The sequence below is a fragment of the Oryzias latipes genome, chromosome 20, assembly GCF_002234675.1.
Source record: "Oryzias latipes chromosome 20, ASM223467v1".
Taxonomy (NCBI): Eukaryota; Metazoa; Chordata; class Actinopteri; order Beloniformes; family Adrianichthyidae; genus Oryzias; species Oryzias latipes.
The window spans coordinates 11,423,020-11,436,679 of record NC_019878.2 but is presented as its reverse complement, the minus strand read 5'-3'; the positions used below and the strand labels follow the sequence as shown (position 1 = coordinate 11,436,679).

General features: G+C 39.3%; 1 long non-coding RNA gene across 1 annotated transcript; it reads right to left on the bottom strand.

The window, feature by feature from the left end:
* Positions 1 to 662: 662 nt before the first annotated feature.
* Positions 663 to 3,267, bottom strand: LOC111946681. Its single transcript, XR_002872416.1, has 5 exons — positions 2,966 to 3,267; positions 2,100 to 2,168; positions 1,503 to 1,577; positions 1,140 to 1,193; positions 663 to 1,062 (listed from the first exon to the last, which is right to left on the bottom strand). It is a non-coding gene; the product is annotated as an uncharacterized LOC111946681 (long non-coding RNA).
* Positions 3,268 to 13,660: the final 10,393 nt, after the last annotated feature.

Below are 13,660 nucleotides of genomic sequence, written 5' to 3'. Positions count from 1 at the left end.
GATAATCCAAATTTTTTTCGTGATATTTTTTTTTTAAGTCATTTACATTATAAACTGGCCAATTAGATGCCATAATAAGTGTTTAGTTTTGCGTTAAATGTTTGAAACTTTTGATAGAGTTTGTGTTGACTGCTTTCAAGTGGTAGGGACGTGGACTTCCAACAAGCTCACCCCTAATTGGTGAGAGTTGTTTCCATACACTGAAAAAAAAGACCTGTTGGATTGACATAAAAAAATCATGGACATCGGTTGCGCGCAAAAAGATCATGTTGAACCAATATAATTATTGCACATAATAAAATCATGTTCTACCGTAATGAATGCTTCTTTGTTTCTGCACCTAATAATTTTACAGAAACAAACAAGATTTTATTATGTCATTTACCATAATTTTTTCAAAAATTTAAAAGACAATAAAAATTTAGCAAAACTATTATTTTGAAATTACCTACATAGTTCATTTTAATTTATAAATTATTTTAATAAAATTTAAATTGAAAAATAAAATTGCAATTGCAGATTATTATTTAAAGCAAATACTTTCTTGTGCATTATTACAGTCCAATGAACATATGACACTGAACACAAATTTCAGATATAACTTTTTTATTATCTAAACTTGAAAAATATGTTTACAGTGTAGCAAAAAGTACAAATCAATATAAATTGGGCTTGCTATTTTTATTAAACAGAAGATAACAGAGCCAAAGCAGACAGCTGGAATCCCTTCTTAGGAAAAACTTTTTAAAGGTCATTTTTATTAAAAGAGTCGGCTCTTTAAGCCTGAAACCTTAGACACAACTTTGCCCTACAACTCTATTACAGTTTTTCTTTGAATTACCTCAAAGGTGTTTCTGAGATGAGGATGGTAATCAGATTTGTGCTGTAAATAAGGTCAAAAAAGCCTTGGCAACTGCCACTCTTGACACTTGGTGGGTCGACCACCACAGCCTGGGAGATGTGGACCATGAGAATGTCCTCTTCCTCGCCACTTTCCATTAGGAGGGAAATTCCCACCGTGGTGTCCTCGATTGCCTCCTGGAGTGCTGCATGGTCTTCATTCTAAAGAAAACAGAAAATATTTGTGTGCACAGTTTACATTTGAAGTTTAGTTAAAACGTCTAGATTACACAACTCACCTGTACTTTGAATAAACCTCTGAACTTGCTTATATTGGCGAGAAGGTCAGCAGTCTGAAATACAAAGAGACAACAAATTTTAAATTCACATGAAAACTTCAGAAAAATACAATTCTTACCCTTGGCTCATCAATAAATGTTATAGTTACTGGGTTAACAAAATCATTATATCCTTAGTGTCATGTTAACAGAGGTAGTGGGATAACTGATCAATCATCAATTTCATTATTTATTATGTATGTATCTTTCTGCATAAAAGTTGTGTGTAAAGAGTAGGGCTGGCAATCTTGATTACCTCAGGATTCGATGACAATCCAGGAGACAATAATTCCAATAATATATGGTAAATGCATGGTGACCCACCTGACTCAGTGAAGACTGGAGCATGGACCCCAGCATGATCAGGGAGGAGCAGTTGGAAGTGTTGTGTGAGGAGCACTGTAAATTAATCAGGAAATAAATATAGAGAGTGACACTTCCACAGCTTTGTTGTGTAATTTTACTAACTAAACATGCATTGGTTTGAAATCAATAGCTGCAAAAATATTCTGAAGAAATTAGACCAGAAAGAACATTTGACACCCCCCTCCCACCACAGGATTCAAACCACGCTTAATGAGAACCCGCGAATTTTGAGATGGAAACTGCAAAACTAAACTAGCAGATCGGGAGTAGCTAATCCCCCCACCCATAAAGGATTCCCATATGTGACGGTGTGGCACCGTCAGATGCCGAGGGGGGGCCACACCGGGTTTTATTGTTTGTATTTTGTATGCTATGATTACCACCTGTGGTGCCGCCTGGCTGGGATTGAGAGCAACGCCCCGTGGGCGTGGCATCCCACTTAAAGGTGAGCACTGCAGGTGGTGAAGGAGAGGAGTGACAGTGTGTGCTGTATGCTGCGTGGCCCTGCGTCATCAGTGTCATCAGTGTCGGCAATAAAGAACAGATCCTCCTCACCTTGGCTCCTCTGCATCCTTTCTCGGCGGGACCCCGTCACACCATATTAATTTATCAAATAGGGGGAATCTGTGAAGTAGTATTACAGACATTATTATAACCAAGGCTGTAAACTTTTTACTACACATTATACACTTGTTCCAAAAGGACATAAATATTTTCACTCCATTTTAAACTCTCAAAGCTAAAATCTCCATAGAAAAATATGTTCAGCATCATAGAATGAAAACAAAGCTCTGATTGAAACCAAAGATCTATGTAAACTGGACAAACCGAACGCATTCTGTGCACGAGACGCGCACGGAGAATGATTGACAGCTGACTGAGACAGAAGTGCGGTGCTGTTTGCTGGTCAAATAATGCCGTCCTTAAGCTAGCTCATGGTGGAACGGTATGGAAAAACGAAATAATGATAGTAATGATAGCTTCTCACATTTTCCTTCAATTTCGGTCTCAACGCAGAATTTAGCAAAAAGAAATCCACTTAGTGACGATGAACCCCCATGGCAAAGGTTTTCGCCTGTGGGAAAAAAATAAACCGCCATGCCCGCGAGCGCCCACTGCCCCTTTGTCGAAAGCGAATTCCTACGGCATAACTACTCGCCACTCTTCCCCGCACATCGTTTGAAATCACCGTGTTTACCGCTGAATCTGTCTTCGACGTGAAAGAATTTACCGCGCTCACCTCCCCCTACCTGCCGTCAGAGGGCTGCGGCCGCCAGCGACAAAAGTGGCGCGCAGAGCCTTAACTTTGATAACTACGACAAAAGTGGGTTACAAAGCTCTTCCCCGTGAAAAAATAACAGTAATGATAAATGAACGCCGTTCATTTCCTTAAATCAATTTGTTAGATTAAATTAATTTACCTTTTTTAAGCTCCTCCGGCCAGCAGGTGCTTGCAGCTTCTCTAAAATGGCTGACTGCAATGTTTCTCCTCCTGGAATGCTTCTTCACCGATGGGGTTTACTTATCCAAAATTAAGGGGCAAAGGATCAAGCATAACTATTTCATGTTTTGTCAACATGATTTAAATATATAAAAGTAACACAGCAAGAAATTATGTGTGATTTTCAAGATTATATTATGTTTCGAAGGTAAACATAATTTGTTCATATTAAACAAACATGTTTAGTATTTGTAAATTGAACAACCCCACTTTTCCCGTTTTTTCAGTGTAGAAACATTGACTGCTTCTTAACAATTTCTTGTTCCAACCTGGCGGCGTCCGTATCGCGAAAAAATGGCAACTAAAGTGACTATTTTGTTGGAGCCGGAAGTAAGGCATTTTCCATAAGTGACGTCACACTTACTCGGTCCAGTTCTCATATACAGTCTAGCTTTTTTCTTTTATTCATCCTGGCTCCACCTGCTACTGATTGGACCTGGATCAGGTGTGCTCCACCAATGAAAAGCAGGAGAGTTGCCCTGGAGGTCTGGATTAAACACCCCTGATTCTGACAATTCCACAAACCTCACCATAACTGATGCACACCTCCACCATCACACGGTGGTGTCTTTCAGAGACCATCCAGATTTTGGGAGAGAGGGGAGGGTGACATGACTTGCCAGGGGTCCTGACCCCAACGCTATTTGACACCAGTGACGTCATCTTATTTACCACCCTGAACACATCCTGTCTCATCTGATCTTGGGGTCCTAGGTAGTACTTGGATGGGAGACCGCCTGGGAATACCAGGTGCTGTCAGTGGGGTGGCTGTGGTGAAGAGGTAGGCCAGTTGAAGATTACAGGTTAGGTTCCCGCCTTACCCACCTATGTGTTGAAGTGGTCAAGACACTGAGCCCCACATTGGTTCTGGTAGTTCCTGGTTGTGTTTGGCAGGGTGTGAATGTGTGTGGATGGGACTGTGACTGTACAGACTTTGGACATTCAAGGAACACAGTGAAGCTCTATACAGGTACAGGCCATTTACCATCTTGGGTGTGTTGCCTGTGTTCAAGCTGACTGACCTTCAGCAGCTGAACCTGGATGAGGAGGCGGTCCCATCCCTCCATGGATGGATCTATTATTCAATTGGCATTTTGTTTTGTTACTTCAATCTTTAATCATCTAATTTATCAAACAACCGTTGATAAGCTGAGAAGATTAGGCATATTTTTTAAACCAATAACTCCAATACTCAGCTGCTTGTGCCACAAAGTGCATGTTCCTCACAAATGTTTTATCATATCAACGTCATTCAAAAAGAAATAAACCAGCTTTCTAACATTTATTGCAAACTAACATTGTTGTAAAACAGAAATAAAATAAAAATATATCCATCCATCTTATCCCTCGGATCTGCAGCCGGGTCGCAGAGGCGGCAGTCTCATTCGAGATGTCCAAACTTCCTGCTGCAAAGAAACTTCCTCTGGTTCTGCCCGGCCACAGTCCTTCCAGCACATCCAAGGTCTTCCCAGGAACATTTTCTTAAGGAGATATCCAGGAAGCATCCGGAAGAGACCCCCAAGCCACCTCAGCTGGCTTCTCTCAACATAGCGGTTTTACTCTGTGCTCCTCTGGGCATTTAAAGAAATTAGAACATGTACGTTGGGATGAAGAGACGGGGGAGGAAGTGCTGTGTGAGCTTTCTGTCCTGGAAGCAAATCAGCAGCTGTTCTTTTTCTTGGCCAGGCTCTGTCAGCATGCAGTGCCTGATGGGAGCTGGCTGCGTCCTGTCAGCTTTTACAGACAAATACAAACAGACGTACCAACAGACAGTAACGCAGCAGAGTTTACAAAAGCGCTTGGAAAAAACGCAACCAGAAAACCCAAAACCTCTCTTTAACTTGAAACATTTGCATATTGAAACAGCTGGTTGGTGGTTAATACGTAATAAACCTAAAAAAGATCAAACTTTAATAGCCATGACTGCATTTTCACTCAGATACAAAACAAAAATGGCAAAAATACACAAGAAATGTATGAAAAAGGCATTCCATAGGAGTGAAAAAGTTATCTGCCTTATCCATCAACCACAGTGGGAGCATCGTCTACAAATCCAAAATACTAGAATTTTTCCCAGAAGTCTCTGCAGAATGTGTGTATCGACACTTACTCGATTGGCAAATCGAGCCTGTAGAGCGAAAATGTTTTCTCGATGGGCGTGCTGCAGGCAACAGAACGTTGTGCTAGTGTTCGCTACGACCTTATGGTTGGCTCGTAACCATAACAAGGAAGAAGGGAGACCAAACTGATTCTATCATGCACAAAAGAATAAAGAACAATCATCCACAAAATAACACGAAACATGAAGGTGTGGTGGTGCATGAGCGCCTGTGGAGGGACCCGGGGGAGAAAGCGTGAAGAGCACCTTTACCCCCCCCTCATCATCCCATGCACCTGTGACAGGAGGAGGAGGAGGAAAAGGGCTGGCGCCAGGAACACACCCACACGGCCAAGGGCTGTAACGGACACGCTAGGTGACATGCAGGCGTGTCATACAGATTATTCCTTTTTCTAACCTCCTCTGAAACTGCCTCACTAAGCAAGGAGCCCATTGGTGCTATTTCCCTTTATGGACGTTTATCTCTCTACATTTCAGATGGTTTTGCTGGTCCTCCTCCACGCTGTTCTCCACCTGGACCAATACTGTCATGGATTGGCCGCAACCGCCATCAGAGTCTAGACTCTAGGGTTTATCCATCTATGGTCCAAGCTTAGAATAAAGACATCATCTGCCCAGAGTCTAACTGCCAAAAGACTCATTTTGTATCACAAATTAATCTTAATTATCCTAAGATCTCTCCTTATTGAAGTGTGGTTTGCGTGGAAATCCTACGAGCATGGTCTCTAGCTGGCTGGCCATGGTCAGCTGGGGACGGAGGATGAAAATGTGGTAAGGCTATTACCCTGCGTGATTACAGTGTTTCTCTTTTTTAGAGCACTTCACACAACTTGTAACATTTGCATGCAGTCACTAGTTACTAAAGCAGTTCCTAATGACTACAGTGTGGCATAATGCTATGTTCACACCGGGCTCAGCAAAGCGCGTACTTCCAAAAAAGAAAGTCTACGTAAACACACGTTGTGTATTTTTTAATTCAAAACTCTCGTGTAGCTACACATGTTTTTTGGGACCGTTTAGGGGCTCTATGTACAAACATTTGGCCATCGAACACACGTTGAAAGTTTAAGCAGTTGAACTTTAACCTTTCAGGGACGTGGATTTGGTAGTGACATATGGATAGGGGCGTTTTTTCAATTAATGGAACTACCAACCGTTTAAAAACTTGATCATAAAAGGACAAATGTTTGTGGCTTGTGCCCGGGTGCAATTCCATGACCCCAAGTCGTTCGTATTTTGGAATAGACCTGTGAAAGGAAAAGATTTACACCGCTTTGACGTTTCGCATCAAGCCTCTTCCAATTGTACGTACATGGGCTAGTATTGGGTAGAAACAGTCCAGTGTGACACCGCGTTCAAGATCCCACATTCAGGGCATTTTTGAAGGCATAAGGTCATAGGACGTCCCTTATAAGTGCATGCAACTCATGCTATCCTATATAGTGGTAAGAAATCAGCACTTTTACAGTTCAGTCTGAAAACACCCCAAATAGGGTTCGACTTTACTTTTTGAATCTAACGGAGATTCTGCAGAAACACATTCACACAGCAGACCATCCGTTTTGATGTCATGATCAGCCATTCCAGAGGAAGGCAGGCTGAGCAACAAATACCAAGCTGCAATGGCCTCCTATTGATCCCTCGTCTCAGGGATCAATACCAGGATACTTTGATATCTCCCTCCTCAAGAAACAGCTCCTCATCTGTAAATGATGGTTTGTCATAAGACCCGTTCGATTTTTTTTTTTATACCCCCTCTTTTTTTTTAAGCAAGGACGACTCATCTCATCCAAAAAATTCGTTTTCACGCATGGATCCATTCGGATGCCTTTTCTGAGTGTGTGCTATCTGGTTTCATGCGCTGACATCTCCCTATATAGACACACTGTGCTTATCACTGGAAAAGTTCTAACGGGAAACCCACAACTGATTTCTCTTTCTTTCTTTTCTTTTCACACACCTTTTTTCTTTTCCAAAGCTTTTTACTTTGAGCCCGTTTCTGCACATGATCCCGGCCTGTCATCCTTGAGTGCTTGTAATCTACTTAATAATTACACCCCCTTTCCCTGTTTGCTCACTTCTCTCATGCATTGACAGTTTCAGTAATATTACACTGCAATTAGATTAAATTACTAAGTACACCCTGTATGCGACAGCAGGAGTGAGGGATGACTGACTCCATTAATAGTTTCCTCAACTAAACAAAAGGTTTTTACTTTTCTTTTTAATAAATATCCTCCCAAAACTTAAAAAGTGAAGAATTGAACAATCTGGAAATACTGTTTTAAGAAGAGTAAAGAGTAAAACAGCTGAAAAACATTCATTGATCAGCCAGCCTTCAGAGGGATACTTGACATTTACTGAAAAGCACACCTCTGCTTCATCTAACCGAGACTTAAATGAGAAAATTGCACTGACATTGCAGAAACGCCCCAGTGGATTCATCTGAACGGCTATTGGAGGTAACTGTATTGTGAATCTATAGATTGTTATGCAGGTTCTTCTGGTTGTTTGATTTTTTCGAAATGTTCGAAAAAAAAAACCCCAAAACAAAACAAGTCCCGAGTGAGAAATCCTGACATTAATCTCATCTGATAGACATTCTGCTAACAGCTGAAAATCAGACGGAGGACGAGCTCATTACAAGTTTTTTTTCATTATTTCGTTTTGGCCCAATGTTATTTAGATTTTTGCTGCAGTACGATTGATCGGCGGCCTCAAGATATCTATCTGTGTTTGTTTAAGGATTACTATAAAGCTAGTTTGTGGAGAGAATGCAGGGAAAGAAAGAGGAGAGAACATTTGTAAGCAAGATATTTGTTTTCTGGCATTTAGGAAAAAAAAAGGCAAAAGTAAAACTTTATTTAAATTATACCTCACATTTTTAGCAAAGAACTACGGCCACCATGAAAGAGAAATAATACATTTATGTACAATAGTACAATTATAAAGCGGTACAAAAAAGTCTAAAATCTACGGGAATAAACTCTAAAGAATTGTGAGGAAAAAATTCATAAAACTATGAGAAATGATCGTAATTTTACATTAATGACGTCATAAAATTATGTGAAAAAGTCAATATTTTATGAGAAAAGAAATCATAAAACTGTGAGAAATAATTGTAATTTTACAAGAGTTAAGTCGTAAAATTCTGAGAATAAAGTAAAAAATTATGAGAAATGATCATAATTTTATACGAATATAGTCAAAATTATGAGAAATAAGTTAAAAAATAATTGCTATTTTAGGAGAGTAAAATCGTAAAATTTAGAGAACAGGTCATCATTTTATAAGAATAAAGTTGTAAAAATTATGAGAAAAAAAGTCAACGTTTTACGAAATAGTCGTGATTTTTAAGAAAATAAAGTAGTAAAATTATAGGAAAAAAGTGAAACTATTACTAGAATAAAATTATTGCATTATGAGAAACAGTCAATTTTTACAAAAAATAGTAGTAAAATGTGAGAACAAAAGTCAGTATTTTACAAGAATAAACTTGTGGAATTATGAGTACCAGAGTTTATATTTTACAAGAAAAATGTTATATTTTTACACTAAAAAATGAGAATAATGAGATGAAATTCATGACGTCTTTTACCGCTTATTCATTTGTGTGTTCTCGACATCAGTGTACTTCATGAAAGTTTTTCAGCACTGAGGGGAAAGTCCGGCTCTGCTGGATCTTTGTTCCAGGATCCCTGAATGACTGGACTGGACAGTGGGAGCAGGTCTTCCACAGGACTGTTTACATTAATCATGTTCAGTTCTGTGTGAGTTACTGGGCTGTAAATCCACTCAGGCGTACTTTGGCAGTTTCGGGGGTTCTGCGTTTCATTAGGTTTGAATAGGCGTCAACATTCACCCGCCCACTTGACTTCTCAACCAATCATGATTTTGAATGGGACTACTCACAACACTGGACATAATTATCGTTAAGGGATTATTATATAGCCTATTTGTGGATAGATAAAGGGACGATTTAGGCAAAAAAATGACGGACAGAAAATGTTATATATTTTTTATTTTTTCAGGGTTTGGTTTCTGGCATCAGGAAAGAAAGTGTAACTCTTAATGTAAAAAATGGGCATACTTTCCCTTAATTTGCAAAAATAAAAGGTTTTTCAATTAACATACAGTACAACACTTTTCCTGGTTTCTTTTATAATGAAACATTTTTTAATGAGCAGGGAGTGTGCAGACTTTATATGATTTTATATTTAGATGGAAAATTGAATTTTGGGGGGAATTTCTAATAATTGAAACATAACTTGAATAGTTAAAAGCTCGACAGTGGGTCTGGATCATCCCTGATTTGATTTTAAACCATTCAAAATCCACTTGAAATGAAATTGTAGATGCAAATTCTTTTTCTTTTTCCTAAAGAGGCAAGAGAATCTGCAGTGAGATGGAGCCAACACGTTTTGTGGCAATAAAAACACTGGAAATTAGACAAATAAATTTCCATTACAAATTTACAAAACAAACAATTTACATTTCCAACTAATAACTTTGCACAAAAACAAAAAATAAGATTTTTTTGCTTAATCATTTTATACCTTAATATTTAAAAAAATATTTTCAAAAAGAAAAAGTGCTACATAAGATGTGCCTTAAAGGCGATGTTTGTGGCTGTGATCGTCGTTCAAGTGCGACGTAACTGGAAAATATTGCCACAGAAAAGGTTTGTGACGCATTTTGTCTGAAAAAGCCAAAGGCTTCAAGGAACCCATCTTGAGGTGACATCAAAGTAAGTTGCGTAACGTTCTTTAGCTGAAAGCGCAGTCGAGCTAAAACATTCTGTTATGCCCTGTAGAGGTCAAAGGTAACCAGACAGCAGTCTTCGCTACCTCATTTGTGTTCATTTTCCCTTTTGATAAACACACTGAGAGGAAGGCTTGTGCCTTTGAGGTGATAAGATCCTGCCGTCTTGTTCTTCAGGTTCACCTTGAGTGAGGCAAAGCTAAAAAAAAAGAAGAAATCAATGGTCTTTTTCACAGGGACAGAGAACGTTTCGTTACCATTTCTGTATAAGTGCTCTCTATTTACCAGTTGGAGAAGCTGTTGGTTGACGGAGGGTTTGTCTGAACCGACAACGGCACAGCTGGGAATGTTAAAGAGGTATCCACCCTCTGAGAACACCTGAGATGTCACCAGCGACACCGAAATAGCACACGCTCTTTGATGTACCGCACCCAACATGAATGAATCAGCTGATTCTGATGGGTAGAAGAGTGACGTTTTATATCGGCTTTGCACCGATACAACGTTTCAGTATCCGTTGGAATTACGTTTATTGCATAAACGGTTGATTGTAGTAGGTTTAGGGGATGTCATCTGGACTTGGTTTTTAAAGTTAGAAGACGTTTCGCCTCTTATCCAAGAGGCTTTGTCAATTCTGAATAAGCTGGTCTAAGAGCTGGTATATATATGCGTCCATGGGGGAGGAGTCAGACCTGAAACTGGAGGAATCTGGATGAATGAGAGTCTTCATAGAGTCTTATATTTTCTCCAAAATCTAAGGGGCGCCCTATGAGGTGCCACATCAAAACCAACTGAGTTTTGCTCTCGATGCCTTTTTAAACACACGCTAGTGTTGTAGAATGAGCTGAAGCCGGTGTGTCTGCACTCGCGCGTGTGCAGGAAAGGGGGGGGGGGGGGGGGGGGGGCAGAGCGCAGTGTTTGAGCGCGCATTCAGTTTGTATTACTCAGTTACGGAGAACAGTAATTAAAAAAAAGTTTCTTCTAAAAGAACGGAGACTGGTTCTTTTATTAACCCGCCCGCTCTGGAGGCTCTAAGGGTCCAACTGGGGAAGTGAACCCCGAAGACGAACCCCTGGAGCGGATCTCCCCTGCGGTCAGAATCGTCATCGCAGGAAAGGTTCAACACTAGCATGCATGTTTTACCGGTATGTGTTAACGTGTCCGTGCCTTAACACCCATGTGTATGTGTCAAATACTGAAAAATCACCCATAACTGAGACCGCGCCCTATAACCCATTGCGCCAAATACGGTATATGACAAGATACCTTCACATATTTTGTTGAAAAAGATCCTAAATCAGGCCTGATCATATGGTTTCAGGCTTGATCGAAATCTGATGTTACATCCCAATCAGGGATCAGACACTTATTTTATTCTCATTATGTTCAGCGCTGCATACTTCAAGGTAAATATTACAGACTCCAGTAGAAGTCTGCATATTATGAATGGTTTACAACATTTTATTATTATAAAACGCAAAAGAACTGGACACTAGATGGCAAAACAACAACCTACAAAAGCGTTTCGAAATAAAAAAAAGATAGTATTTCTGTTTCTTTCTAAGGAGAATGACGCTCTCTGTGCTACCAAGGGACAGTCTACACGGTGCAATGTCTTATAGACTTTGCTCTACCGCCTTTGGGAATCATTGCAAAGCTTTTTAGGGAAAACATTTTATTTATAAAGTTTGTAGATTTTTAACAGTGTCAGTGGGGCGAATTCGCAAAAGTGGCGTTTCCATGTTTTTTGGATAAGACCAAAAAGTAACTTCTAAAATGTGCCAGGTGTGTTTCAATAATTTAAAATGACACTCATAGTGATTGATTGATTGATTGTTTGAGCATTGTAGTCAATAAAGAATTTACACAGATTTATCAAACTAATTACAGAAATGATGACATGCGTAGATACAAAAAAAAGAAACAGAAAATAAAACAAAATAGGACACACTTAAATCACATTTGCTTAAATAAATAAAGTGATCATTAACTAAATTTATGTAGGGCTTGATTTATTGCTTGAAAAGGAGTGGGAAGAAGCGAGTTTATATAATCCATCCCCTACTGAGTTCATTAATTTAATAGTTTTACATAGTTTTTGTAATCCGGTTTGGATCGGATTCTTTTCAGGTAACAAAATCAGGTGCTAATTGTTGATTGAATATCTTCAGAAAACATTTATTCATGATTTCAGTAATCAGTTACGGTAACCAATTTAATGACATTATTATTAGAACAAATCAAACCAGTTAATATTGCTACACATTGCATTTCAAGTAAAGAAAAGCAAAAGCTTATTGATTGTTATTCAAACATTTCAGTAATCATTATTGCACGTTACACCATGCAATACTCATTTACTGTATTTAAAAGAGCTTTGTTTATTTAACCACAATCAAGTTCACACATGTATTTGGAATTATCTACACACCTGTTGATCCTTAACTCCTCTTATATCGTATATACATCTATATACCATCTACTGAATAACACTGTCAACACCAGTTATCTTTGAGGTTTGCAGAGCTGCAGCAAAATGAACCTGCATGCGGCGAAACATTTTGACAGGGAGCGTTTTGGAAAACCAAATAGACTCCTTCTGTTCCTCCTTTTGTTCCTCCTTTTCCCTCCGTCTCACTACCAGGAGGACTGTTCAGGTTTATTCTTATGAATCTGAATCTGTAAAGAGATGCCTGTGTGCTCTGTCCAGGAGCAGAAATTCAACAACAGCAAGGCAGATAAAAAGAAAAAGAAAAAAAAAACAAGACCTCAAAAGTCCAGAGTTCTCTGCACACAGCTTTTTATTCCTTCTCTCTCCTCCCTGATGAAACACATCTGCTGTTTTTTTTTTTTTTTTGGGCTGTATCATCTTCACTTTTGAGAATATCTGTTCTAGTTTGCAGCAATCTTTTAGAGTTTTTTTGTACATTTGCTCACAGCAAGAGGTCAGACCTGAAAAAAGCTTTACCTGCTGAAGGAGGGGGAGGAGGGAATGTGGAGAAAAATGAAAAAGGTCGACCTTCTTCCTCTTCTGTCTGTACCTTTAGGCGACCTTGTTCATCTTTAAACGTATTTTGTCAGTCTTTATCCAAGCTTTCACAAACTTGGAACATAACGATTTCTGGTCTCAGCGGAGCTGCTTAGATTGAGTTTGATAGCAGATTTTTTTTAATAAATACCGATAATGTGATCATGTGGTTTTTCCTTTTATATTTATTATTACATTTTGTGGTTTTAACAATAACAATGAAAAATCTGTTAGGACAGTTTCTGCAGTGTGGCAGTAGTTCATTAGAACTTTCTCTCTGAGTTGTGGGCAGGGCCATTGGTGCAAAGCAACCCCGCCCCCACTTCCCCTCCCCATAGCTGAGAGTTCTCTGTTTACACTCTCTCCCGCCAGCTTACAGCCCCTCACACCCCCAACCGAACATATATGGTGTGACAAAAAAGGCGACCAATATTAAAGCTATCCAGACGTACAGTTTAGAGCCAGATGTCAGCTCAGATGAGGAAAACAAAAGATCTATTAGTCTGCAAGTGGATGCATCAGAAGGAAGTGGCACAAGGAGCTTCTGGCCCACCAAGCGTATTTTCTACGTTATAAACACAATCTTTTCTTGTCTGCTTCTGATTTACGATTTGGGAAAAAAAAACCTACTCAAAAATGTAGTTTGAAGCTTAATTTTCTTTATACACTCACTGGCCACTTTATTAGGAACACCTGTCCAACTGCTC